Source organism: Pleurodeles waltl, chromosome 2_2 (genome assembly GCF_031143425.1).
Source record: "Pleurodeles waltl isolate 20211129_DDA chromosome 2_2, aPleWal1.hap1.20221129, whole genome shotgun sequence".
Taxonomy (NCBI): Eukaryota; Metazoa; Chordata; class Amphibia; order Caudata; family Salamandridae; genus Pleurodeles; species Pleurodeles waltl.
In genome coordinates this window covers 769230182-769254601 of record NC_090439.1, presented here as the reverse complement: position 1 = coordinate 769254601, position 24420 = coordinate 769230182, and positions in this window count along the sequence as shown.

The window sequence follows — 24420 nt, the reverse complement described above, 5'->3', positions numbered from 1 at the left end:
CTGGCTGGGTCTCAAGTGGGAGATTTGGACCTAGACCTGTTGGAGACATATACTGTCAAACAGCTAAGAGGGTTCTGCAGGGTGTTGAGAGTACCCACCCAAGGGGCTTCCAAAAAGGAGGACTTTCAAGTGGCGCTGAGGGCCTGGGCAGAAGCCCATTTAGAGGAGGATGAGGAGGAAGAGGAGCCAGAAAATGGCCTCTCAGAGGATTTATTACCATCAGTGGGTAATGTTACCACTGCAATTATGCCCCCTTCCAGACCAGGGAGCAGTGTCTCTGAGCAAAGCATGACCGCAGAGGAAAGGAGAGAAGAAAGGGAGTTCCAATTGCAAATGGCAAAACTGAAAATTGAGGCCCAACAGGAAGAAAAGAGGGCAGAGAGAGAAGCCAAACAAGCTGAGGCTGAAAGAGCAGCCAAACAGGTGGAAGCTGAAAGAGCTTTGGCTGAAAAGAAACTATTGTTGGCTCATGAACTGAGTCTCAAGGAGCTGGAGATCAAGGCGAGACAGTCTGAATCCAGCAATAATGGTGGCAGCATACAGACAGGACCTGCTGGAGAAAAGAAGGTTTGTATACCCAAAAATGTGGTGCCCAGTTTTGTGGTGGGAGATGACATAGATAAATGGTTAGCTGCTTATGAAGTTGCACTAAGGGCTCATGAGGATCCTGAAGGGCAATGGGGGGTAGCTATGTGGGGTTATGTGCCGCCATTTGGGAGGGACACACTTCTCACATTGGATCAACCTGATCAAAACACATACCCACTTCAGAAAGCCACTTTACTTGCTAAGTTTGGGCTGATCCCGGAGGGATACCGTCAGAGGTTCAGGGACAGCACCAAACAAAACACACAAACATGGGTAGATTTCTTTGACTTTTCCAGTAAGGCACTGAATGGATGGGTGCTGGGCAACAAAGTAGATAATTATAAAGGGTTATATGACTTGATTCTGAGAGACCATATGCTCAATACTACTTTTACAGAGTTGCGCCAGCACTTGGTAGATAGTAAGCTGACTGATCCCAGGAAGCTTGCTGAGCAGGAGGACCTCTGGGTTAGCACCAGAGTGTCCAAAAAGGTACCTGGGGGGGACACCCACAAAGGTGGTCAGGGCTCCCAACAGAAGAAAGAGGGGGGAGATAAACTTACAGAAGAGGAACTCTCCAAAGGCCCCCAAAAGAATTCCCAGGGAGGGGGTGGCAACCATTCCTTTTCCAGATTTGGGAAAAAGCCAGGGACCTATGATAAATCAGGGAGATCCAACCCCAAATGCTTAGAGTGCTACCAGTATGGTCACTATAAAGGCGACCCTCAGTGCTCCAAGAGGGCACCGTCCACTACTGGACAGACACCTGGGTTGACTAGTGTAGCGCTCGGGGGGAGATGGACCCAGATAGCTTCGGGGAGCAGGTAGAGATTTCCCTAGTGTCCCTGGGAGAAAGAGGAATGGTGCCCAAAGCCCACATGCCCCACAATACTTCCAAGTACAGGCAGTGGGTCATCATTGATGGGCAAAAGGTGGAGGGTCTGCGTGACACAGGAGCCAGTATGACTACTATCAAGAGTCAGCTGGTGTCAACAGAGCAGATAGTCCCTAATACATTCCACCAGGTCATAGTCGCTGACAATCGTGAGAGTCACCTACTGGTGGCTCTGGTTCCCTTTGAGTGGGGGGGGTCTCTGGTACTCTGAAAGTAGCTGTGAGTCATGCCATGCCTGTAGATTGTCTATTAGGCAATGATCTTGAGCATACTGCTTGGAAAGAAGTAGAGCTCAGATCTCACCTGGAGATGTTAGGGTTACCTGAGTGGGTCTGCATGACCACACGGTCCATGGCTGCCAGGGAAGGGAGTCAAGGGTGTCTGGAGCCTGGAAAAATGGCACAGACAGCTGCAAAGAGGAAGGGCAAGAGGCGTAGGAAACCCGCCTCAAATGTTCCCACAGTGGTGGACGAGGCTCCTGAGGAGGAGGAGGCCCCTGAGGCCACTGGGGAGGACATAGCTGACTTGGGTAACCTACCTGAACTTGCTGGCTGGCAAGTAGAGGGGGGGCCAACCAGAGCAGAATTCTGCAAGGCACAGAAAGAATGCCCCGCCCTTGAGAGTCTGAGGCAATAAGCCACAGCCCAAGCAGCAGGTGACACCTCTGGCACTCACCATATTTACTGGGAGAATGATCTCCTTTACAGTGAGCGTAAGGTTCCAGGTCCTGGGGCAGCTCGTGTGCTGGTGGTCCCCCAGTGTTACCGGAACTTCCTACTGGGTCTGGCTCACGACATTCCCCTGGCAGGACACCTGGGCCAAGACAAGACCTTTAACAGGCTTGACACCTACTTCCATTGGCCCAGAATGAGGACAGCCTCAGATAACTTCTGCAGAGCTTGCCCCACCTGCCAGGCTAGTGGGAAGACAGGGAAACGGCTTAAAGCTGCCCTGCTCCCACTCCCAGTCGTTGGCACCCCCTTTGAAAGGGTGGGCATCGACATTGTTGGTCCCTTGGACCCCAAAACTGCCTTGGGCAACAGGTTTATCCTGGTTTTGGTGGACCATGCCACCCGCTATCCAGAGGCCATCCCTCTGAGAACAGTGACTGCACCGGTGGTAATCAGAGCCCTGTTGGGAATATTTACCCGTGTGGGATTCCCTAAGGAGGTTGTGTCTGACAGGGGCACAAACTTCATGTCTGCATACATGAAGTCCATGTGGGATGAGTGTGGGGTGACCTACCGGCTTATCACCCCTTACCATCCTTAATCCAATGGGCTTGTTGAGAGATTCAACAAGACCCTGAAAGGCATGATTAGTGGCCTGACTGAGGCCATGAGGCGTAAGTGGGACGTCCTCTTACCCTGCCTGTTGTTTGCTTACAGAGAGGTGCCCCAGAAAGGGGTGGGGTTCAGCCCCTTTGAGCTTCTCTGTGGTCACCCTGTCAGGGAACCCCTAAGCACTGTGAAGTAGAGCTGGGAGAAAGCTCCCAAGTCACCTCCCCAGGATGTGGTCAGCTACATACTGGCCCTCCGCAACCAAACCCAGCACTTCTGGAAGCAGGCCCAGACTCAAGAGGTGATGAATGAGTGGTATGACCGGAAGACCACTCTGGTTGAGTTCTCTCCTGGAGACAAAGTTTGGGTGATGGAGCCAGTAGAGCCCAGGGCTCTCCAGGACCGCTGGACTGGCCCCTTTGAGATCAAGGAGCGTAAAGGGGAGGCCACTTACCTAGTGGACCTCAAGACCCCTGGGCACCCCCTATGGGTCCTCCATCACAACCGGCTCAAACCTCACTTTGAGAGGTCTGAGGTCAGTATGCTCCTGGTCACAGATGAGGGCATGGAAGAGGAGAGTGAACCTCTCCCCGACCTCCTCTCTGTCAAAGAAGGGGATGGGTCATTGGGGGTTGTCATTCTCTCTGACTCCCTGACTCTAACCCAGAGAGGAGACTGCTATGAGCTGTTAGAGCAGTTCTCCCCCCTGTTCTCCCTTACTCCTGGACTGACCCACCTCTGTGTTCATGACATTGACACAGGTGACAGTCACCCTGTGAAGAACAAAATTTACAGGTTGTCGGATAAGGTGAAGGCCAGCATCAAGGAGGAGGTCTCCAAGATGTTGACTTTAGGGGTTATTGAGAAATCCAGTAGTCCCTGGGCCAGCCTGGTGGTATTGCTTCCTAAGGCTACTGCCCCCGGTGCGAAGCCAGAACTCCGGTTCTGTGTGGACTACCGGGGTCTCAACTCAGTCACCCGGACTGATGCTCACCCCATCCCCCGAGCTGATGAGCTCATTGATAGACTCGGTGCTGCCAAGTTCCTGAGTACGTTCGATCTTACTTCAGGGTACTGGCAGATCGGCCTGACTGAGGGGGCTAAAGAAAGATCAGCATTTTCCACCCCTGATGGCCATTACCAATTCCGTGTGATGCCCTTTGGACTGAAAAATGCCCCCACTACCTTCCAACGGTTGGTTAATGGGGTCCTAGCTGGTAAAGATGCCTACTGTGCAGCTTACCTGGACGACATAGCTGTCTACAGTTCCAGCTGGGAGGAACACCTGCTCCACCTCCAGGAGGTGCTTCAGGCTCTGCAACAGGCAGGCCTGACTATCAAGGCTAGTAAGTGCCAGATTGGGCAGGGTTCCGTGGTGTACTTGGGACACCTAGTAGGTGGTGGCAAGGTGCAGCCACTCCAGGCCAATATTGAAACTATCAAGGCCTGGCAACCACCTAGAACACAGACTGAGGTGAGAGCCTTTTTGGGCCTCACTGGATACTACCGCAGATTCGTCAAGGGCTATGGTACCATTGTGTCCCCCTTGACAGAACTCACTTCCAAGAAACAACCTAGGTTGGTGAATTGGACAGAGGCTTGTCAGAAAGCTTTTGATTCTCTGAAGGAAGCCATGTGCACGGCCCCCGTGCTCAAGGCCCCTGACTACTCCCAGGAATTTATTGTGCAGACAGACGCTTCAGAGCCTGGCATAGGGGCTGTTCTAGCACAGCTAAATGAGGAGGGCTCAGACCAACCAGTAGTCTTTATTAGCAGAAGACTATTACCACGGGAACAAAAGTGGATTGAGAGAGAAGCATTTGCTGTGGTCTGGGCACTGAAGAAGTTAAGACCCTACCTGTTTGGGACTCACTTCCGGGTTCAGACAGACCACAGGCCCCTCAGATGGCTCATGCAGATGAGGGGTGAGAATCCAAAACTCTTGAGGTGGTCCATTTCCCTACAGGGGATGGACTTTACGGTGGAGCATCGCCCAGGGGTTGACCACGCCAATGCTGATGGTCTCTCCAGATACTTCCCCCTTAGCGATGAGAGCTCCCAGGAGGTCGGGTAGCTCTCCCCACTTTCAGCTGGGGGGACACATGTTAGACCTGACATGCCTTAGGGTGGTCACCCCTAACTTTTTGCCTGCCTCCCTCCACTTTTTAGACTCTGTTTTGCTGGCTTTTAGACTCTGCGCACTTTACCACTGCTAACCAGTGCTAAAGTGCATATGCTCTCTCCCTTTAAACATGGTAACTTTTGATCATACCCAATTGGACTTCTTAATATAATTATAAGTCCCTAGTAATGCGCACTGTATGTGCCTAGGGTCTGCAGATTAAATGCTACTAGTGGGCCTGCAGCACTGGTTGTGCCACCCACTCAAGTAGCCCCTTACCTTTTCCCAGGCCTGCCAGGGCAAGGCCTGTGTGTGCAGTTTCACTGCCACTTCGACTTGGCATTTAAAAGTACTTGCCAAGCTTAAATCTCCCCTTTTTCTACACATAAGTCACCTCTAGTATGTGCCCTAGGTAACCCCTAGAGCAGGGTGCTGTGTGGGTAAAAGGCAGGACATATACCTGTGTAGTTTACATATCCTGGTAGTGTAAAACTCCTAAATTTGTTTTTACACTACTGTGAGGCCTACTCCCTTCATAGGCTAACATTGGGGCTGCCCTCATACATTGTTGAAGTGGCAGCTGCTGATCTGAAGGGAGTAGGAAGGTCATATTTAGTATGGCCAGAATGGTAATACAAAATCCTGCTGACTGGTGAAGTTGGATTTAATATTACTATTTTAGAAATGACACTTTTAGAAAGTGAGCATTTCTCTGCACTTAAATCTTTCTGTGCCTTACAATCCACGTCTGGCTAGGTTTCGTTGACAGCTCCTTGTGCATTCACTCAGACACTTGCTGGAGAAAAAACTGAACCAGAACCTGCATCCTGCCAAGAAGAACTGCCTGGCTGCCTAAAGGACTCACCTGACTGCTTTCTACAAAGGACTGCTGCCTTGCTGTTGCCCTGCTGCCTTGCTGAACTCTTGCCTTGCTGCTGAAGTGCTCTCTAAGGGCTTGGATAGAGCTTGCCTCCTGTTCCCTGAAGTCTCAGGACCAAAAAGACTTCTCTTTTTCATTTGGACTCTTCGTGCGGCGAAAATTTCTACGCACAGCTTGCTCTGCGGCGAGAAAATCGCCGCACACCAACGCTGATCGACGCAACACCTTCGGGGAGACCGGAACTTCGACACACGGCCTCGCAAGGACCACGCCGCCCGACTTCCAGAGGGGAAATCGACGCAACACCTGCCGTGAGAACGAGAATTCCATGCACAGCCTCACGGAACGACGCGCAGACGGAAAACAAGCTGAAGAATCCACGTACAGACCCCCAAACACGGGTAACAGGGAATCAGGGTTCGATTCCGGAGAGGGACCCTGAGAAACGGCTACCACATCCAAGGAAGGCAGCAGGAGATGGAATATGGGTGATGGAATATGTGAGCTCATGCATGGGAAGAACACATGTTATAGTTCTTAGAAACAATAATAACTGTTGAACTTTAGTGTTTTTTGTTTACAATTTTATGTTTAACCCCTTCTGTGCCAAGGACGTAATGGTTACGTCCTGAGGCACAGTGCTGCTGTGCCAAGGACGTAACCATTACGTCCTGTGCACAGAGCCCAGAGGGAGCGCTAGCGCTCCCTCTGTGGGGTTCCCCCCCAAACCCCCAAGTCAGGGATGGAAGGGGAAGCCCTTCCCCTCCCACCCCCGACCACCCCAAACCCCCCTGTGACGTCAGCGCGCGAGCGCGCGCTGATTAGTCACAGGGTCTCCCCCATCGCGCTGGAAGCATGGGGGAGGCCACGAGAGGCTTCAAAGGGAAGGAAATGTATTTCCTTCCCTTTGAAGTCTCTCACAGGTTTCAAAAGCCGGATTGCTTGCAATCCGGCTTTTGAAACCCCACTAGACACCAGAGATTTTTTTTTTTTCAATGAAATTGTCAAAAGGGAGCAACCCCTTGGGCAAGGGTCGCTCCCAGGGGGGGCATTTTTTTAGGAAGGCCTTTTCTGCCCCCCCTGGGGGCAGATTGGCCTATTATTAGGCCGATCTGCCCCCAGGGGGGGCAGAAACCTCTAGGCACCAGGGACCTTTTTTTTTGTTTGTTTTTTTGTGATGTTTTCTTTTTTTTAGGTGGGGAGCGATCCCTTAGGCAAGGGTCGCTCCCCTACAGGGCAATATATATTTAGGCCATTTCTGCCCCCCTTGGGGGCAGATTGGCCTATTTTGATGAGGCCAATTTGCCCCCAAGGGGGGCAGAAACCATTAGACACCAGGGAGTTTTTTTTTTGCGCGAATTTCACGCAAAGGGAGCGACCCCTTGGGCAAGGGTCGCTCCCAGGGGGGCATTTTTTTGGGAAGGCCTTTTCTGCCCCCCCTGGGGGAAGATCGGCCTATCATTAGGCCGATCTGCCCCCAGGGGGGGCAGAAACCTCTAGGCACCAGGGATCATTTCTTTTTTTTTCTTTTTGTTATGTTTTCTTTTTTTTTTAGGTGGGGAGCGACCCCTTAGGCAAGGGTCGCTTCCCTAGGGGGCAAATTATATTTAGGCCATTTCTGCCATCCTTGGGAGCAGATTGGCCTATTTTGATGAGGCCAATCTGCGAAACCATTAGACACCAGGGAGTTTTTTTTTTGCGTGAATTTCACGCAAGGGGAGCGACCACTTAGGCAAGGGTTGCTCCCTGGGGGAGGGGGGATTATTTTAGGCCATTTCTGCCCCCCTGGGGGGTAGATCAGCCTATTTTGATTCGGCTGATCTGCCCCCAAGGGTGGCAGAAACCACTAGGCACCAGGGATTTTTTTGTTTTTCTGTTTTACAGATGGGGAGCGACCCCTTGGACAAGAGTCGCTCCCCTGGAGGGGCAAAATGTATTTAGGCCATTTCTGCCCGCTTTGGGGGCAGATCGGCCGATTTTAGGTCAATCTGCCCCCAAGGGGGGCAGAAACCACTAGGCACCAGGGATCTTTTTTTTGCGCCGTCACGCAAGGCGAGCGACCTTGTAGTCAAGGGTCGCTCCCCGGGGGGGGGTTGGGGGGGGCAAAATTATTTTAGGCCATCTCTGCCCCCCCTGGGGGCAGATCGGCCTATTGGTATTAGGCCGATCTGCCCCCAGGGGGGGCAGAAACCTGTAGGCGTCAGGGCAAATTTTTTTGGGGGGTTTTCTTTTTTTGTTTGTTTGTTTTTTTAGATATGGGGAGCAACCCATCAGACAAGGGTCGCTCCCCTGGGGGGCAAACTGTATTTAGAGCATTTCTGCCCCCCTTGGGGGCAGATTGGTCGATTTTACATCAATCTGCCCCCAAGGTAGCAGAAACCACTAGGCACCGGGGATTTGTTTTTTGGCGCCAATGTCACGCAGGGGGAGCGCCCCCGTAGGCAAGGGTCGCTCCGAGGGGGGGGGGTGGGGGTTGGGGGGGCAAATTTATTTTAGGCCATTTCTGCCCCCCTAGGGGCAGATCGGCCTATTATTAGGGGGGCAGAAACCTCTAGGCGCCAGGGCAATTTTTTTTTTTTGTTTGTTTTTTTAGAGATGGGGAGCGACCCATAAGACAAGGGTCGCTCCCCTGGGGGGCAAACTGTATTTAGAGCATTTCTGCCCCCCTTGGGGGCAGATTGGTCGATTTTAGGTCAATCTGCCCCCAAGGGGGCCGAAACCACTAAGCACCGGGGATTTGTTTTTTGGCTCCAATGTCACGCAGAGGGAGCGACCCCGTAGGCAAGGGTCACTCCTGGTGGGGGGGTGGGGGTTGGGGATGCAAATTTATTTTAGGCCATTTCTGCCCCCTCTGGGGGCAGATCGGCCTATTATTAGGCCGATCTGCCACCAGGGGGGGCAGAAACCTCTAGGCGCCAGGGCAAATTTTTTTGGTGTGTTTTTTTTTTTTTATGTTTGTTTTTTTAGAGATGGGGAGCGACCCATCAGGCAAGGGTCGCTCCCCTGGGGGGCAAACTGTATTTAGACCATTTCTGCCCCCCGTGGGGGCAGATTGGTCGATTTTAGGTCAATCTGCCCCAAGGGGGCAGAAACCACTAGGCACTGGGGATTTGTTTTTTGGCACCAATGTCACGCAGGGGGAGCGACCCCGTAGGCACGGGTCGCTCCCGGGGGTGGGGTGGGGTGGGGGTTCGGGGGGCAAATTTATTTTAGGCCATTTCTGCCCCCCTAGGGGCAGATCGGCCTATTATTAGGCCGATCTGCCCCCAGGGGGAGCAGAAACCTCTAGGCACCAGGGCAATTTTTTGTTTGTTTTTTGTTTGTTTTTTTAGAGATGGGGAGCGACCCATCAGACAAGGGTCGCTCCCCTTGGGGGCAAACTGTATTTAGAGCATTTCTGCCCCCCTTGGGGGCAGATTGGTCGATTTTAGGTCAATCTGCCCCCAAGGGGGCAGAAACCACTAGGCACCAGGGATTTGTTTTTTGGCGCCAATGTCACGCAGGGGGAGCGAACCCGTAGACAAGGGTCGCTCCGAGGGGGGGGGGTGCGGGTTGGGGGGGCAAATTTATTTTAGGCCATTTCTGCCCCCCCCGGGGGCAGAAACCTGTAGGTGCCAGGGCAAATATTTTTTTTGTTGGTTTGTTTTTTAGAGATGGGGAGCGACCCATCAGACAAGGGTCGCTCCCCTGGGGGGCAAACTGTATTTAGACCATTTCTGCCCCCCTTGGGGGCAGATTGGTCGATTTTAGGGCAATCTGCCGCCAAGGGGGCAGAAACCACTAGGCACCGGGGATTTGTTGTTTGGCGCCAATGTCACGCAGGGGGAGCGACCCCGTAGGCAAGGGTCGCTCCTGGTGGGGGGGTGGGGGTTGGGGATGCAAATTTATTTTAGGCCATTTCTACCCCCCCTGGGGGCAGATCGGCCTATTATTAGGCCGATCTGCCACCATGGGGGGGGGGGGCAGAAACCTCTAGGCGCCAGGGCAAATTTTTTTGGTGTGTTTTTTTTTTTTGTTTGTTTTTTTAGAGATGGGGAGCGACCCATCAGACAAGGGTCGCTCCCCTGGGGGGCAAACTGTGTTTAGACCATTTCTGCCCCCCTTGGGGGCAGATTGGTCGATTTTAGGTCAATCTGCCCGCAAGGGGGCAGAAACCACTAGGCACCGGGGATTTGTTTTTTGGCGCCAATGTAACGCAGGGGGAGCGACCCCGTAGGCAAGGGGCAGGGGGGGTTTGGGGGTGTGGGGGGTCAAATTTTTTTTTAGGGCATTTCACCCCCCCCCCCCCCCCCGGGGCCGGCTGAGCTAGAGGTCAAAATCCACAGGTAGGCACTTTGCAAAAAACACCTCTGTTTTCTGTGAAAAAATATGTTGTGTCCACGTTGTGTTTTGGGCCATTTCCTTTCGTGGGCGCTAGGCCTACCCACACAAGTGAGGTACCATTTTTATGGAGAGACTTAGGGGAACGCTGGGTGGAAGGAAATTTGTGGCTCCTCTCAGATTCCAGAACTTCGTGTCACCGAAATGAGAGGAAAAAGTGTTTTTTGGCCAAATTTTGATGTTTGCAAAGGATTCTGGGTAACAGAACCTGGTCAGAGCCCCGCAAATCACCCCATCTTGGATTCCCCGAGGTCTCTAGTTTTAAAAAATGTGCTGGTTTTCTAGGTTTCCCTAGGTGCCGGCTGAGCTAGAGGCCAAAATCCACAGGTAGGCACTGTTTTCTATTAAAAAATGTGATGTGTCCATGTTGTGTTTTGGGCCGTTTCCTGTCGCGAGCGCTAGGCCTACCCACACAAGTGAGGTATCATTTTTATCGGGAGACGTGGGGGAACGCTGGGTGGAAGGAAATTTGTGGCTCCTCTCAGATTCCAGAACTTTCTGCCACAAAAATGTGAGGAACATGTGTTTTTTTAGCCAAATTTTGAGGTTTGCAAAGGATTCTGGGTAACAGAACCTGGTCCGAGCCACGCAAGTCACCCCATCTTGGATTCCCCTAGGTCTCTAGTTTTCAGAAATGCACAGGTTTGGTAGGTTTCCTTAGGTGGCGGCTGAGCTACAGGCCAAAATCTATAGGTAGTCACTTTGCAAAAAACACCTCTGTTTTCCTTCAAAAATTTGGCTGTGTCCACGTTGCGCTTTGGGGCGTTTCCTGTCGCGGGTGCTAGGCCTACCCACACAAGTGAGGTATCAGTTTTATCGGGAGACGTGGGGGAACGCTGGGTGGAAGGAAATTTGTGGCTCCTCTCAGATTCCAGAACTTTCTGCCACAGAAATGTGAGGAACATGTGTTTTTTTAGCCACATTTTAAGGTTTGCAAAGGATTCTGGGTAACAGAACCTGGTCCGAGCCACACAAGTCACCCCATCTTGGATTCCCCTAGGTCTCTAGTTTTCAGAAATGCACAGGTTTGGTAGGTTTCCCTAGGTGGCGGCTGAGTTACAGGCCAAAATCTACAGGTAGGCACTTTGCAAAAAACACCTCTGTTTTCCTTCAAAAATTTGGCTGTGTCCACGTTGCGCTTTGGGGCGTTTCCTGTCGCGGGCGCTAGGCCTACCCACACAAGTGAGGTATCATTTTTATCGGGAGACGTGGGGGAACGCTGGGTGGAAGGAAATTTGTGGCTCCTCTCAGATTTCAGAACTTTCTGCCACAGAAATGTGAGGAACATGTGTTTTTTTAGCCACATTTTGAGGTTTGCAAAGGATTCTGGGTAACAGAACCTGGTCCGAGCCACACAAGTCACCCCATCTTGGATTCCCCTAGGTCTCTAGTTTTCAGAAATGCACAGGTTTGGTAGGTTTCCCTAGGTGGCGGCTGAGCTACAGGCCAAAATCTACAGGTAGGCACTTTGCAAAAAACACCTCTGTTTTCCTTCAAAAATTTGGCTGTGTCCATGTTGCGCTTTGGGGCGTTTCCTGTCGCGGGCGCTAGGCCTACCCACACAAGTGAGGTATCATTTTTATCGGGAGACGTGGGGGAACGCTGCGTAGAAGTAAATTTGTGGCTCCTCTCAGATTCCAGAACTTTCTGCCACAGAAATGTGAGGAACATGTGTTTTTTTAGCCAAATTTTGAGGTTTGCAAAGGATTCTGGGTAACAGAACCTGGTCCGAGCCACACAAGTCACCCCATCTTGGATTCCCCTAGGTCTCTAGGTTTCAGAAATGCACAGGTTTGGTAGGTTTCCCTAGGTGGCGGCTGAGCTACAGGCCAAAATCTACAGGTAGGCACTTTGCAAAAAACACCTCTGTTTTCCTTCAAAAATTTGGCTGTGTCCACGTTGCGCTTTGGGGCGTTTCCTGTCGCGGGCGCTAGGCCTACCCACACAAGTGAGGTATCATTTTTTATCAGGAGACGTGGGGGAACGCTGGGTGGAAGGAAATTTGTGGCTCCTCTCAGATTTCAGAACTTTCTGCCACAGAAATGTGAGGAACATGTGTTTTTTTAGCCACATTTTGAGGTTTGCAAAGGATTCTGGGTAACAGAACCTGGTCCGAGCCACACAAGTCACCCCATCTTGGATTCCCCTAGGTCTCTAGTTTTCAGAAATGCACAGGTTTGGTAGGTTTCCCTAGCTGGCTGCTGAGCTACAGGCCAAAATCTACAGGTAGGCACTTTGCAAAAAACACCTCTGTTTTCCTTAAAAAATTTGTCTGTGTCCACGTAGCGCTTTGGGGCGTTTCATGTCGCGGGCGCTAGGCCTACCCACACAAGTGAGGTATCATTTTTATCGGGAGACGTGGGGGAACGCTGGGTGGAAGGAAATTTGTGGCTCCTCTCAGATTCCAGAACTTTCTGCCACAGAAATGTGAGGAACATGTGTTTTTTTAGCCAAATTTTGAGGTTTGCAAAGGATTCTGGGCAACAGAACCTGGTCCGAGCCACACAACTCACCTCATTTGGATTCCCCTAGGTCTCTAGTTTTCAGAAATGCACAGGTTTGGTAGGTTTCCCTAGGTGGCGGCTGAGCTACAGGCCAAAATCTACAGGTAGTCACTTTGCAAAAAACACCTCTGTTTTCCTTCAAAAATTTGGCTGTGTCCACGTTGCGCTTTGGGGCGTTTCCTGTCGCGGGCGCTAGGCCTACCCACACAAGTGATGTATCATTTTTATCGGGAGACGTGGGGGAACGCTGGGTGGAAGGAATTTTGTGGCTCCTCTCAGATTCCAGAACTTTCTGCCACAGAAATGTGAGGAACATGTGTTTTTTTAGCCAAATGTTTAGGTTTGCAAAGGATTCTGGGTAACAGAATCTGGTCCGAGCGACACAAGTCACCCCATCTTGGATTCCCCTAGGTCTCTAGTTTTCAGAAATGCACATGTTTGGTAGGTTTCCCTAGGTGGCGGCTGAGCTACAGGCCAAAATCTACAGGTAGGCACTTTGCAAAAAACACCTTTGTTTTCCTTCAAAAATTTGGCTGTGTCCACGTTGCGCTTTGGGGCATTTCCTGTCGCGGGCGCTAGGCCTACCCACACAAGTGAGGTATCATTTTTATCGGGAGACGTGGGGGAACGCTGGGCGGAAGGAAATTAGTGGCTCCTCTCAGATTCCAGAACTTTCTGCCACAGAAATGTGAGGAACATGTGTTTTTTTAGCCAAATTTTGAGGTTTGCAAAGGATTCTGGGTAACAGAACCTGGTCCGAGCCACACAAGTCACCCCATCTTGGATTCCCCTAGGTCTCTAGTTTTCAGAAATGCACAGGTTTGGTAGGTTTCCCTAGGTGGCGGCTGAGCTACAGGCCAAAATCTACAGGTAGGCACTTTGCAAAAAACACCTCTGTTTTCCTTCAAAATTTTGGCTGTGTCCACGTTGCGCTTTGGGGCGTTTCCTGTCGCGGGCGCTAGGCCTACCCACACAAGTGAAGTATCATTTTTTATCAGGAGACGTGGGGGAACGCTGGGTGGAAGGAAATTTGTGGCTCCTCTCAGATTTCAGAACTTTCTGCCACAGAAATGTGAGGAACATGTGTTTTTTTAGCCACATTTTGAGGTTTGCAAAGGATTCTGGGTAACAGAACCTGGTCCGAGCCACACAAGTCACCCCATCTTGGATTCCCCTAGGTCTCTAGTTTTCAGAAATGCACAGGTTTGGTAGGTTTCCCTAGCTGGCTGCTGAGCTACAGGCCAAAATCTACAGGTAGGCACTTTGCAAAAAACACCTCTGTTTTCCTTCAAAAATGTGGCTGTGTCCACGTAGCGCTTTGGGGCGTTTCATGTCGCGGGCGCTAGGCCTACCCACACAAGTGAGGTATCATTTTTATCGGGAGACGTGGGGGAACGCTGGTTGGAAGGAAATTTGTGGCTCCTCTCAGATTCCAGAACTTTCTGCCACAGAAATGTGAGGAACATGTGTTTTTTTAGCCAAATGTTTAGGTTTGCAAAGGATTCTGGGTAACAGAATCTGGTCCGAGCGACACAAGTCACCCCATCTTGGATTCCCCTAGGTCTCTAGTTTTCAGAAATGCACATGTTTGGTAGGTTTCCCTAGGTGGCGGCTGAGCTACAGGCCAAAATCTACAGGTAGGCACTTTGCAAAAAACACCTTTGTTTTCCTTCAAAAATTTGGCTGTGTCCACGTTGCGCTTTGGGGCATTTCCTGTCGCGGGCGCTAGGCCTACCCACACAAGTGAGGTATCATTTTTATCGGGAGACGTGGGGGAACGCTGGGCGGAAGGAAATTAGTGGCTCCTCTCAGATTCCAGAACTTTCTGCCACAGAAATGTGAGGAACATGTGTTTTTTTAGCCACATTTTGAGGTTTGCAAAGGATTCTGGGTAACAGAACCTGGTCCGAGCCACACAAGTCACCCCATCTTGGATTCCCCTAGGTCTCTAGTTTTCAGAAATGCACAGGTTTGGTTGTTTTCCCTAGGTGGCGGCTGAGCTACAGGCCAAAATCTACAGGTAGGCACTTTGCAAAAAACACCTCTGTTTTCCTTCAAAAATTTGGCTGTGTCCACGTTGCGCTTTGGGGCGTTTCCTGTCGCGGGCGCTAGGCCTACCCACACAAGTGAGGTATCATTTTTATCGGGAGACATGGGGGAACGCTGGGTGGAAGGAAATTTGTGGCTCCTCTCAGATTCCAGAACTTTCTGCCACAGAAATGTGAGGAACATGTGTTTTTTTAGCCAAATTTTGAGGTTTGCAAAGGATTCTGGGTAACAGAACCTGGTCCGAGCCACACAAGTCACCCCATCTTGGATTCCCCTAGGTCTCTAGTTTTCAGAAATGCACAGGTTTGGTAGGTTTCCCTAGGTGGCGGCTGAGCTACAGGCCAAAATCTACAGGTAGGCACTTTGCAAAAAACACCTCTGTTTTCCTTCAAAAATTTGGCTGTGTCCACGTTGCGCTTTGGGGCGTTTCCTTTCGCGGGCGCTAGGCCTACCCACACAAGTGAGGTATCATTTTTATAGGGAGACGTGGGGGAACGCTTGTTGGAAGGAAATTTGTGGCTCCCCTCAGATTCCAGAACTTTCTGCCACAGAAATGTGAGGAACATGTGTTGTTTTAGCCAAATTTTGAGGTTTGCAAAGGATTCTGGGTAACAGAACCTGGTCCGAGCCACACAAGTCACCCCATCTTGGATTCCCCTAGGTCTCTAGTTTTCAGAAATGCACAGGTTTGGTAGGTTTCCCTAGGTGGCGGCTGAGCTACAGGCCAAAATCTACAGGTAGGCACTTTGCAAAAAACACCTCTGTTTTCCTTCAAAAATTTGGCTGTGTCCACGTTGCGCTTTGGGGCGTTTCCTGTCGCGTGCGCTATGCCTACCCACACAAGTGAGGTATCATTTTTATCGGGAGATGTGGGGGAACGCTGGGTGGAAGGAAATTTGTGGCTCCTCTCAGATTCCAGAACTTTCTGCCACAGAAATGTGAGGAACATGTGTTTTTTTAGCCAAATCTTGAGGTTTGCAAAGGATTCTGGGTAACAGAACCTGGTCCGAGCCACACAAGTCACCCCAACTTGGATTCCCCTAAGTCTATAGTTTTCAGAAATGCACAGGTTTGGTAGGTTTCCCTAGGTGGTGGCTGAGCTACAGGCCAAAATCTACAGGTAGGCACTTTGCAAAAAACACCTCTGTTTTCCTTCAAAAATTTGGCTGTGTCCACGTTGCGCTTTGGGGCGTTTCCTGTCGCGGGCGCTAGGCCTACCCACACAAGTGAGGTATCATTTTTATCGGGAGACGTGGGGGAACGGTGGGTGGAAGGAAATTTGTGGCTCCTCTCAGATTCCAGAACTTTCTGCCACAGAAATGTGAGGAACATGTGTTTTTTTAGCCAAATTTTGAGGTTTGCAAAGGATTCTGGGTAACAGAACCTGGTCCGAGCCACACAAGTCACCCCATCTTGGATTCCCCTAGGTCTCTAGTTTTCAGAAATGCACAGGTTTGGTAGGTTTCCCTAGGTGGCGGCTGAGCTAGAGGCCAATATCTACAGGTAGTCACTTTGCTAAAAACAGCTCTGTTTTCTGTGATGTGTCCACGTTGTGTTGTGGGGCATATCCTGTCGCGGGCGCTAGGCCTACCCACACAAGTGAGGTATCATTTTTATCGGGAGACTTGGGGGAACATAGAATAGCAAAACAAGTGTTATTGCCCCTTGTCTTTCTCTACATTTTTCCCTTCCAAATGTAAGACAGTGTGTAACAAAGACGTCTATTTGAGAAATGCCCTGTAATTCACATGCTAGTATGGGCACCCCGGAATTCAGAGATGTGCAAATAACCACTGCTTCTCAACACCTTATCTTGTGCCCATTTTGGAAATACAAAGGTTTTCTTGATAGCTATTTTTTGCTCTTTATATTTCAGCAAATGAATTGCTGTATACCCGGCATAGAATGAAAACCCACTGCAGGGTGCAGGTCATTTATTGGCTCTGGGTACCTAGAGTTCTTGATGAACCTACAAGCCCTATATATCCCCGCAACCAGAAGAGTCCAGCAGACGTAACAGTATATTGCTTTCAAAAATCTGACATTGCAGGAAAAAGTTACAGAGTAAAATGTAGAGAAAAATTGATGTTTTTTTCACCTCAATTTCAATATTTTTCTTTTTCAGTTGTTATTTTCTGTAGGAAACCCTTGTAGGATCTACACAAATTACCCCTTGATGAATTCAGAATTTTGTCTACTTTTCAGAAATGTTGCGGTTTCTGGGATCCAGCGTTGGTTTCATGCCCATTTGTGTCACTGACTGGAAGGAGGCTGAAAGCACAAAAAATCGTAAAAATGGGGTATGTCCCAGTAAAATGCCAAAATTGTGTTGTAAAATTGGGTTTTCTGATTCAAGTCTGCCTGTTCCTGAAAGCTGGGAAGTTGGTGATTTTAGCACCGCAAACCCTTTATTGATGCCCTTTTCAGGGGAAAAACCACAAGCCTTCTTCTGCAGCCCATTTTTCCCATTTTTTTGAAAATAACGAAATTTTCACTGTTTTTTGGCTAATTTCTTGGCCTCCTTCTGGGGAACCCACAAAGTCTGGGTACCTCTAGAATCCCTGGGATGTTGGAAAAAAAGGACGCAAATTTGGCGTGGGTAGCTTATGTGAACAAAAAGTTATGAGGACCTAAGCGCAAACTGCTCCAAATAGCCAAAAAAAGGCTCGGCACAGGAGGGGGAAAAGGCCTGGCAGCGAAGGGGTTAAACTGAGTTTCCCCCCAGCTATAGCAATAATTTAACCTATATTTTTGAGTGAATTTCTGAGTTTTTTTTAATGCCAAGTAAGATAATATCACCATACCTAACTATGACGTCACTATAATCATTGTTCTTTTCAGTGTATTTCTAGGATTTTTAACATAAAGTAATATGTGATTACCATACCTAACTATGCCAACTCCCACCTGTGCCTGGGAAGCCACCTCCCACCACACACAGCCTTTGGCCTTGCGTGGTGTGGGGTCAGATGCAGGGCCACCACTTAACCTCCTGCAGGCAATCAGCAATCAACCCCCCACTGCACATTGACTTTTGGCTATGTATCATGTGCGGTTGGCTGCATTGCCCAATCCCTAGTGAGCTTCGAATCCCCCACCATCCCTGGCCTTTGGTAGTGAGTGCCATGGGTTATCTGAAGGACCAACTACATGTACATGGCCATCCCACCACAGACATTCACATGACCCCTTTTTTAAATGGGTTTCTTATCCCATACGATTCTAATGAGGGGCAGTGCAGCCCCAGCACTCCAGTGGGACTCCCGCAGGAGCAAGTGAGTTCCACAGGCTCATGGAAGGGTCCCAAAGAATCGCAGCAACCTATTTATTTTTTTGGCCCTGGGGTATCCCTCTGTAACCCCCAAAAGATCCAGGAGCCATGGTACCCCCCACATTGCCCACTTATACCTTATTTTTGTTTCTTTTTAGTACACTTTAGGAAACTTCTTTTTAGGAGACTTTTTAGGAGTTTTTGTCTCCTTAAAATGGCAGCAGAAACATTTCCCAGCATTTTGCTGCCAGCCAGTCAGTTTTGAGCTCCCATGGGACTCTCAGGAGTCTCTTGTTTCTGTGGAAGCATGAAGACTAATGGGAAAAAAGAACCCTCAGTCAATCAGATTGCTTTATTAGTTGTAGTTACGCGCCCATGGGACGCTGGTGGGGTATTGCAAACCCAACCGTCCAGATATACATAAAATTAGAACTTTAATTTCTCAAAAACTACTGAATAGATTTATACCAGATACCAAAAAGAACACTTTCTTGGTAAAGATCATGCTTTCTAAATTTGGTGAAATTCCATTTAGCCGTTTGAGCTTTAGCACTGTTCAACACTCCCTATGGAAATTGAATGGGGAAATTGTGCTTTGGGACTCTCTTTTTTCCTCCCGCTGCTTGAAGAGGCTCGTTATTTCCATAAGTACTGTAGGAGCAAACAGAATATTACAGAGATATACATTAAAATGCTGGATTCTTAACAGCTGAGAAACTCAGTCAGTTTCAAAACTATAATTCTAAATTGCTTAACATCTAAATAACAGCGCCTGTTGCATTTGCACCCAAACAGTTTTCACAAGGGACATCTAGGGCATGTTGTGAGGGATCTGTAGGGACCAATACCCAGGAACTTCACTTCTCAGGAGAAGCAAACTAATTTCTATGCCTAATCGAAAATGCATCAGTTTGTATGTATTTAAAGTTTCTGTAAATGACTCAAAGCACGTGTATCACAGTACTACAAAGGGACGAGGGGATACAGTAGGAGCACAAATTGTGTTGCACTATAATGAATATGCCATAAAGTAGGAGCATAGAATGAACAGAAACAAAAAATAATCTGAAAGGCAGTGAGAAAAGTGTATCAAATGGTGACAAAACCTGGAAACTAATGGAAGTACTAGTCATTACTATATCCAACCTTGGGCGAGAATTTAATAATTGTGCTCGTTTTGGCTGTGGGTTCTGGGATGAGGGTCCCTTCTGGTCAACCACACAGTTTGTTGAGCATTTTGTGTATGCTCCATTTGTGAACCATACAATATGTGTTACAGGAGTCGTCGGCCAAAGTTGCCATCTAACACAGTGTAAACTACCTATGGTTTGGGAAGGTGTCTGTATTCCAAAATAAGGCCTAAAATAAGCACAGGACTAGTAATGCTAACATTATTGCAAATTCTTTAAGTAGTTTTGAACCTTTTCTTTGTTTATTCTTTGTTTATTCTATTTTTAATTAAATACTGTTTAGAGCGTGCAACCAGGGGACCTTAGAACATATGTTCTTCCAAAACCAATTTAGAAAATCAAATGAATGCTAATAATCCAGATAGATTAAGTATTAGTGTTAAATGTAATCTACATTTTATTTTTTGTACAGACACAGCAAATGCACGTGCGTAAATGCGAAGAAACCATAAATGCTGAGGTTAATAGGGGAAAAATAATCCTTTATAATGGAACTCTCTTCCAAGTAACAAGAGCTTCACTCCCTGCAGAACACGAGCCGCTGTAGAATAAGATGCTTTCTGCCGCGTTATTAAATGAGGCCGCATTTCCTCGTCACAAGTTTAGGCCCCGGAGAATGACCCCGAGACAGCCGTAGACCGCGTACATGTGTCAGGCTGACGGCTCCTTGGGCTATGCGGTGACCCGCGTGCCTCCGAGTTAAAGTCAACAGCTGCTGCTAGCGCCACTTATAAGGACAACAGAGGTGGATTCAGTCCCACTGGGGGTCTCGCACTTAAAGGGGGTCACTTTAGGAGGCGGAAAGCTAGGCCGTGGCATGCAAGCTGAATTTTTACAAGACTGCAGACCGAAGAGCGGCACTAAGTGCCGCGAGACGCCAGGCACCCCATACCATGAAGAGGAAGCATGGATGCACAAGCCGGTTTCTAATGACCGATGGTCTGCTATTCGAAGATGCTAAAATTATCTGCGAATTTAATTGTTGCCATTACATACGCGTCTGTCATAGTTTATGAGAGCAACATAGAAAAATGATTAAAAAAACACCTTATATTTAAAAAACTTCTTGATTAGTCAAATGCAGTATATTCGCTCAGAAGTACAACAAAGAGACAATTAGAAATGTGAGAAGATTCACTGCTGAAACATATGCTGCAAAATAGTGACACCGTCATTTTAAGAAGACGATATGTACTGGTGAATGCCACTTTTAAGAATTGGCATGTGAGAGATTCCTCATTCAATAGAAATATCCTCAATGTTATCACTCGAGTTGTGCGAACAAGATGTTAATAAAAGAGGGTACCATGTATTTTGATCGGTAGTGATTTTGGGTTTCCTTTACAATATTTTAATGAGGGTTGCCCTCTATGAAATCATTAAAGTTCCTTCCATTTGACTTTTCAGCATGAAACCCTGAGTTGCAAGAAAAATAATGCTATAGAATTGAAGGTGTATACATAGGGGGTCATTCCGACCCTGGAAGTCCATGACCGCCAGGGCCGGGGACCACGGAAGCACCGCCAACAGGCTGGCGGTGCTTCCAGGGCCATTCTGACCGCGGCGGTAAAGCCGCGGTCAGAAAAGGGGAACCGGCGGTTTCCTGCCGGTTTTCCCCTGGCCCAGGTAATCCTTCATGACCGCCGCCATGGGGATTTCGACCCCCTTCCCGCCACCCTGTTTCTGGCGGTTTTCACTGCCAGAAACAGGATGGCGGGAACGGGTGTCATGGGGCCCCTGGGGGCCCCTGCACTGCCCATGCCACTGGCACTGGCATGGGCAGTGCAGGGGCCCCCTAACAGGGCCCCATAAAGATTTTCACTGTCTGCTTTGCAGACAGTGAAAATCGCGACGGGTGCCACTGCACCTGTCGCACCCCTGCAACTCCGCCGGCTCCATTCGGAGCCGGCTTCCTTGTTGCAGGGTCTTTCCCGCTGGGCCGGCGGGCGCCCTTTTTGCAGTCGCCCGCCGGCCCAGCGGAAAAGTCGGAATGACCCTCGCGGTCTTCCGACGGGGTTACTTTGGCGGGCGGCCTCTGCCGCCCGCCAAAGTCGGAATGACCCCCATAATGTTTTGATGTGTTTTAAACTGGGTAAGGAGGTTCATTGGGGCCAAGCAAGATACATAGGTGGCACAACATTTGTGCACAGGCTGTTGTGTACATGCACAACGCGTACCCTAGTCTTTCTAGCAGAGTAGCTCTGTGCATGCGTTGTGTAGGTATATAACCCGTTAGGAGTGAAGGTCAGGCTGTCTGTTGAGGCACGTTCTACTGCCTCATGTGGCCTTTTTTCAAATAGAAAGTCATGTTATTTTTCAAATTTAACTTATTTCTGATCCAACTTATGGTGCTTATTACATTCCAAGAAGTCTTGAATTTGTTCATTTTTGGGGATCAATTACGACCATATAGTGTATGAGAAAATCGAGTATGATTTGTTTTCTGTCTCTGGCACATATTGGTTCTCACATTGTACAGCATTAAATGCTAGATCCTTGTTTAAAACTAATTACAACAATTAATGTTTTGCTTTGTGGTATTAGCCTGGGCCATTGGTAGACCGAAACAGTTGAAAAAAGAGTTAATTGTCAAATATTCATGAGCTGAAAACATTTCAAATGAATGGAGGAAAGAAACCCCAGAAACCAGCTGAAAGAATGTCCAGGTACAAAAGCATAATGTTATAGTACCATCTCCCACCCTTGTCGATTGTATGAATTAAGTCCTTACCTCAATAACCACATTATTTCATTGTGTTTTAGATCATTTTAAAGTTTATGAATTCCAGTGGTCATTTCGTGATGTGTATATCCATCCATGCTTTGAAAGCTTGAAGCATTAGACTGTAGTGCCCTAGGAGAAATAATTAGACCCCCACCCAAGTTTTCATCCAGTGTGGTCTGGCAACCATTATCCTGTCGAAATCTAAGACTGCAGGAAGGACAGAGAGGCCTTTCTTTATTAAAGGAAATACCCACCAGTTTGACTGTAGCAAAAGAAATAGATGCTGCATGGAACCTACAATTGCCTGGCTGGTTCAAATCAAAGGTTTGACAAAGTTCGACCATAGCACCCCAAGCCTCAAGCAACTTCACTAGCTTGCCGCACATCTGCACATCAGAATCTTAAAAACTACAAAAAAGAGAAAAATGGAAGGCAGGTCTAAACCTTAACATCATAGTGGCCCCTACCTTCCTGAAATATTAAAAGGACCTGATGCTGCACGGCTTCAGGGAACACCACATCCCTAAAAGATAGAATGAAACCATCCTCTAACATATTGCCTCTTTTAAATGATCTTGAATCCTATATCAGGGCTCCATTGTCCTCTCGCTGGCTTGAGGTTCAGATACTAATACTGGAAGCAATAATACAACACAAAAAATAAATGATCTTTTCAGGGTCTCTCTGCAAGTAAACAGGAACCGGCACAGCCAGGGAAGTCTACATTTCTCGCAGGTTCTAAGTCTTGATCTGTGGAAAATTGCCTGATCAGTAGCTGTTAGAAAAACGTTCCACCATCTCAGTGGTATGGATCAAAAATTGTAATGCAGCTCTTATTTTGTTACACAAACAAAGAAAGGCATTACAGAGAGATTGAATGAGTCCAGAAGGTTATAGATAAATGAACATCTGAAAAATGGGTGCACATAATGTATTATGAAAGAAAGTTATGCATTTTACTCATTACATCTTTTTGGTGTAGTTAATAACCAACAGCATTTTACAATGTTGCACCATGTGTGCACACAGTGAATACGTTGCAAAGTATGTATTCTAATAATGTTCACTGATTGCAAAGATGTCGAGATCCTGCATCATATCTCAGTCCAGTAATAGCATTTTTATGACAAAGCAAAAGGCCTAAACTACTAACAAATCTGAGTAAGTAAGATCTGACTCTGGTGGTATTTGGGGTAGCAATTCAGGATGCAGACTTATCAATAGTCATGAAAGTGAACTTATGCATGGCAATAGCAGTGGCCTGATTCATAACTGTGATGTAGCAGAATTTCTATCAGTGCCTGTGAGATCAGAGACATTAACCCCTTGTCTGCCATGGACGTAATGGTTACATCCATGGCTGCACCTGTGAGGCGCCATGGACGGAACCATTATGTCCATTGAACAGCCCTTAGGAGAAGCACTAGCGTTCCCCCCGAGGGCTGCCACCCCACCACCCCAGGCCAGGGCTGGAAGGGGAATCCCTTCCTCTTCCACCCCCGGCCCCCTCACCCTCCCAACCCCCCATGACGTCAGCGCCCAATCGCGCGCTGACATCATGAAAGGGAGGAACGACGCGGTGGAAGCCATTTGCTTTCAATGCGTCTACTAGGAAGGAGGTAGGTTTTACCTCCAGGGGGGATGCCTGTGAAAGAGGCATCGAGGGAAAGGAAAATGTTTTCCTTTCCCTCAATGTCTCTTTGAGCATTCCTGCTGTCCGATCGCAATGCGATCGGACAGCAGGAATGCTCACTAGACACCAGGGAATTAGTGTGTGTGTGTGTGCATGTATGTTTTCATGGCATGGGAGATCGACCCCTTGGGCTAGGGTCGGTCTCCTTTGGGGGCCATTCTTTTTTTGCCATTTCTGCCCCCCTTGGTGGCAGATTGGCCTTATTTTTAGGCTGATCTGCCCCAAAGGGGGGCAGAAAGTCACTAGACACCAGGGATTGTTTTTTGTTGTTTGTTTTTTTGTGTTGTGGGCGGCCCCTTGGGCAAGGGACGCCCCTAAGGGCCCAAATGCACTATTGGGCAGTTCTGCCCCCCTTGGGGGAAGATTGGCCTATTTTTATGTAGGCCTTTCTGCCCCCTACGGGGGCAGAATCCCCTTAGCACCAGGGATCGTGTGTGTGTGCTTTGTGTGGGGGCGTGGCCCCTTAGGCAAGGGTCGTCCCCCAAATGGGGCAATGTAATATAGGCCATTTCTGTCCCCCTTGGGTGAAGATTGGCTTAGCTTTTGTAGGCCCTCCTGCCCCCAGCGGGGGAAGAAACATGAAGACGCCAGGGCTTTTTTTTTCTTCTTTGTTTCTTTTTTTTGTGTTTGGGTGCACCCCCTTTGGCAAGGATCGCCCCCAAGGGGCAAAAAGTACTACTGGGCCGTTCTGCCCCACTTGGGGGCAGATTGGCCTATTTTTTTAGGCCTTTCTGCCCCCAAGGGGGGGGGGGGCAGAATCCACGTAGCACCAGGTATCATATGTGTGTGCACCTTGTGTGGGGGTGGCCCCATGGGCAAGGGTCACCCCCCCCAAAGGGGGCA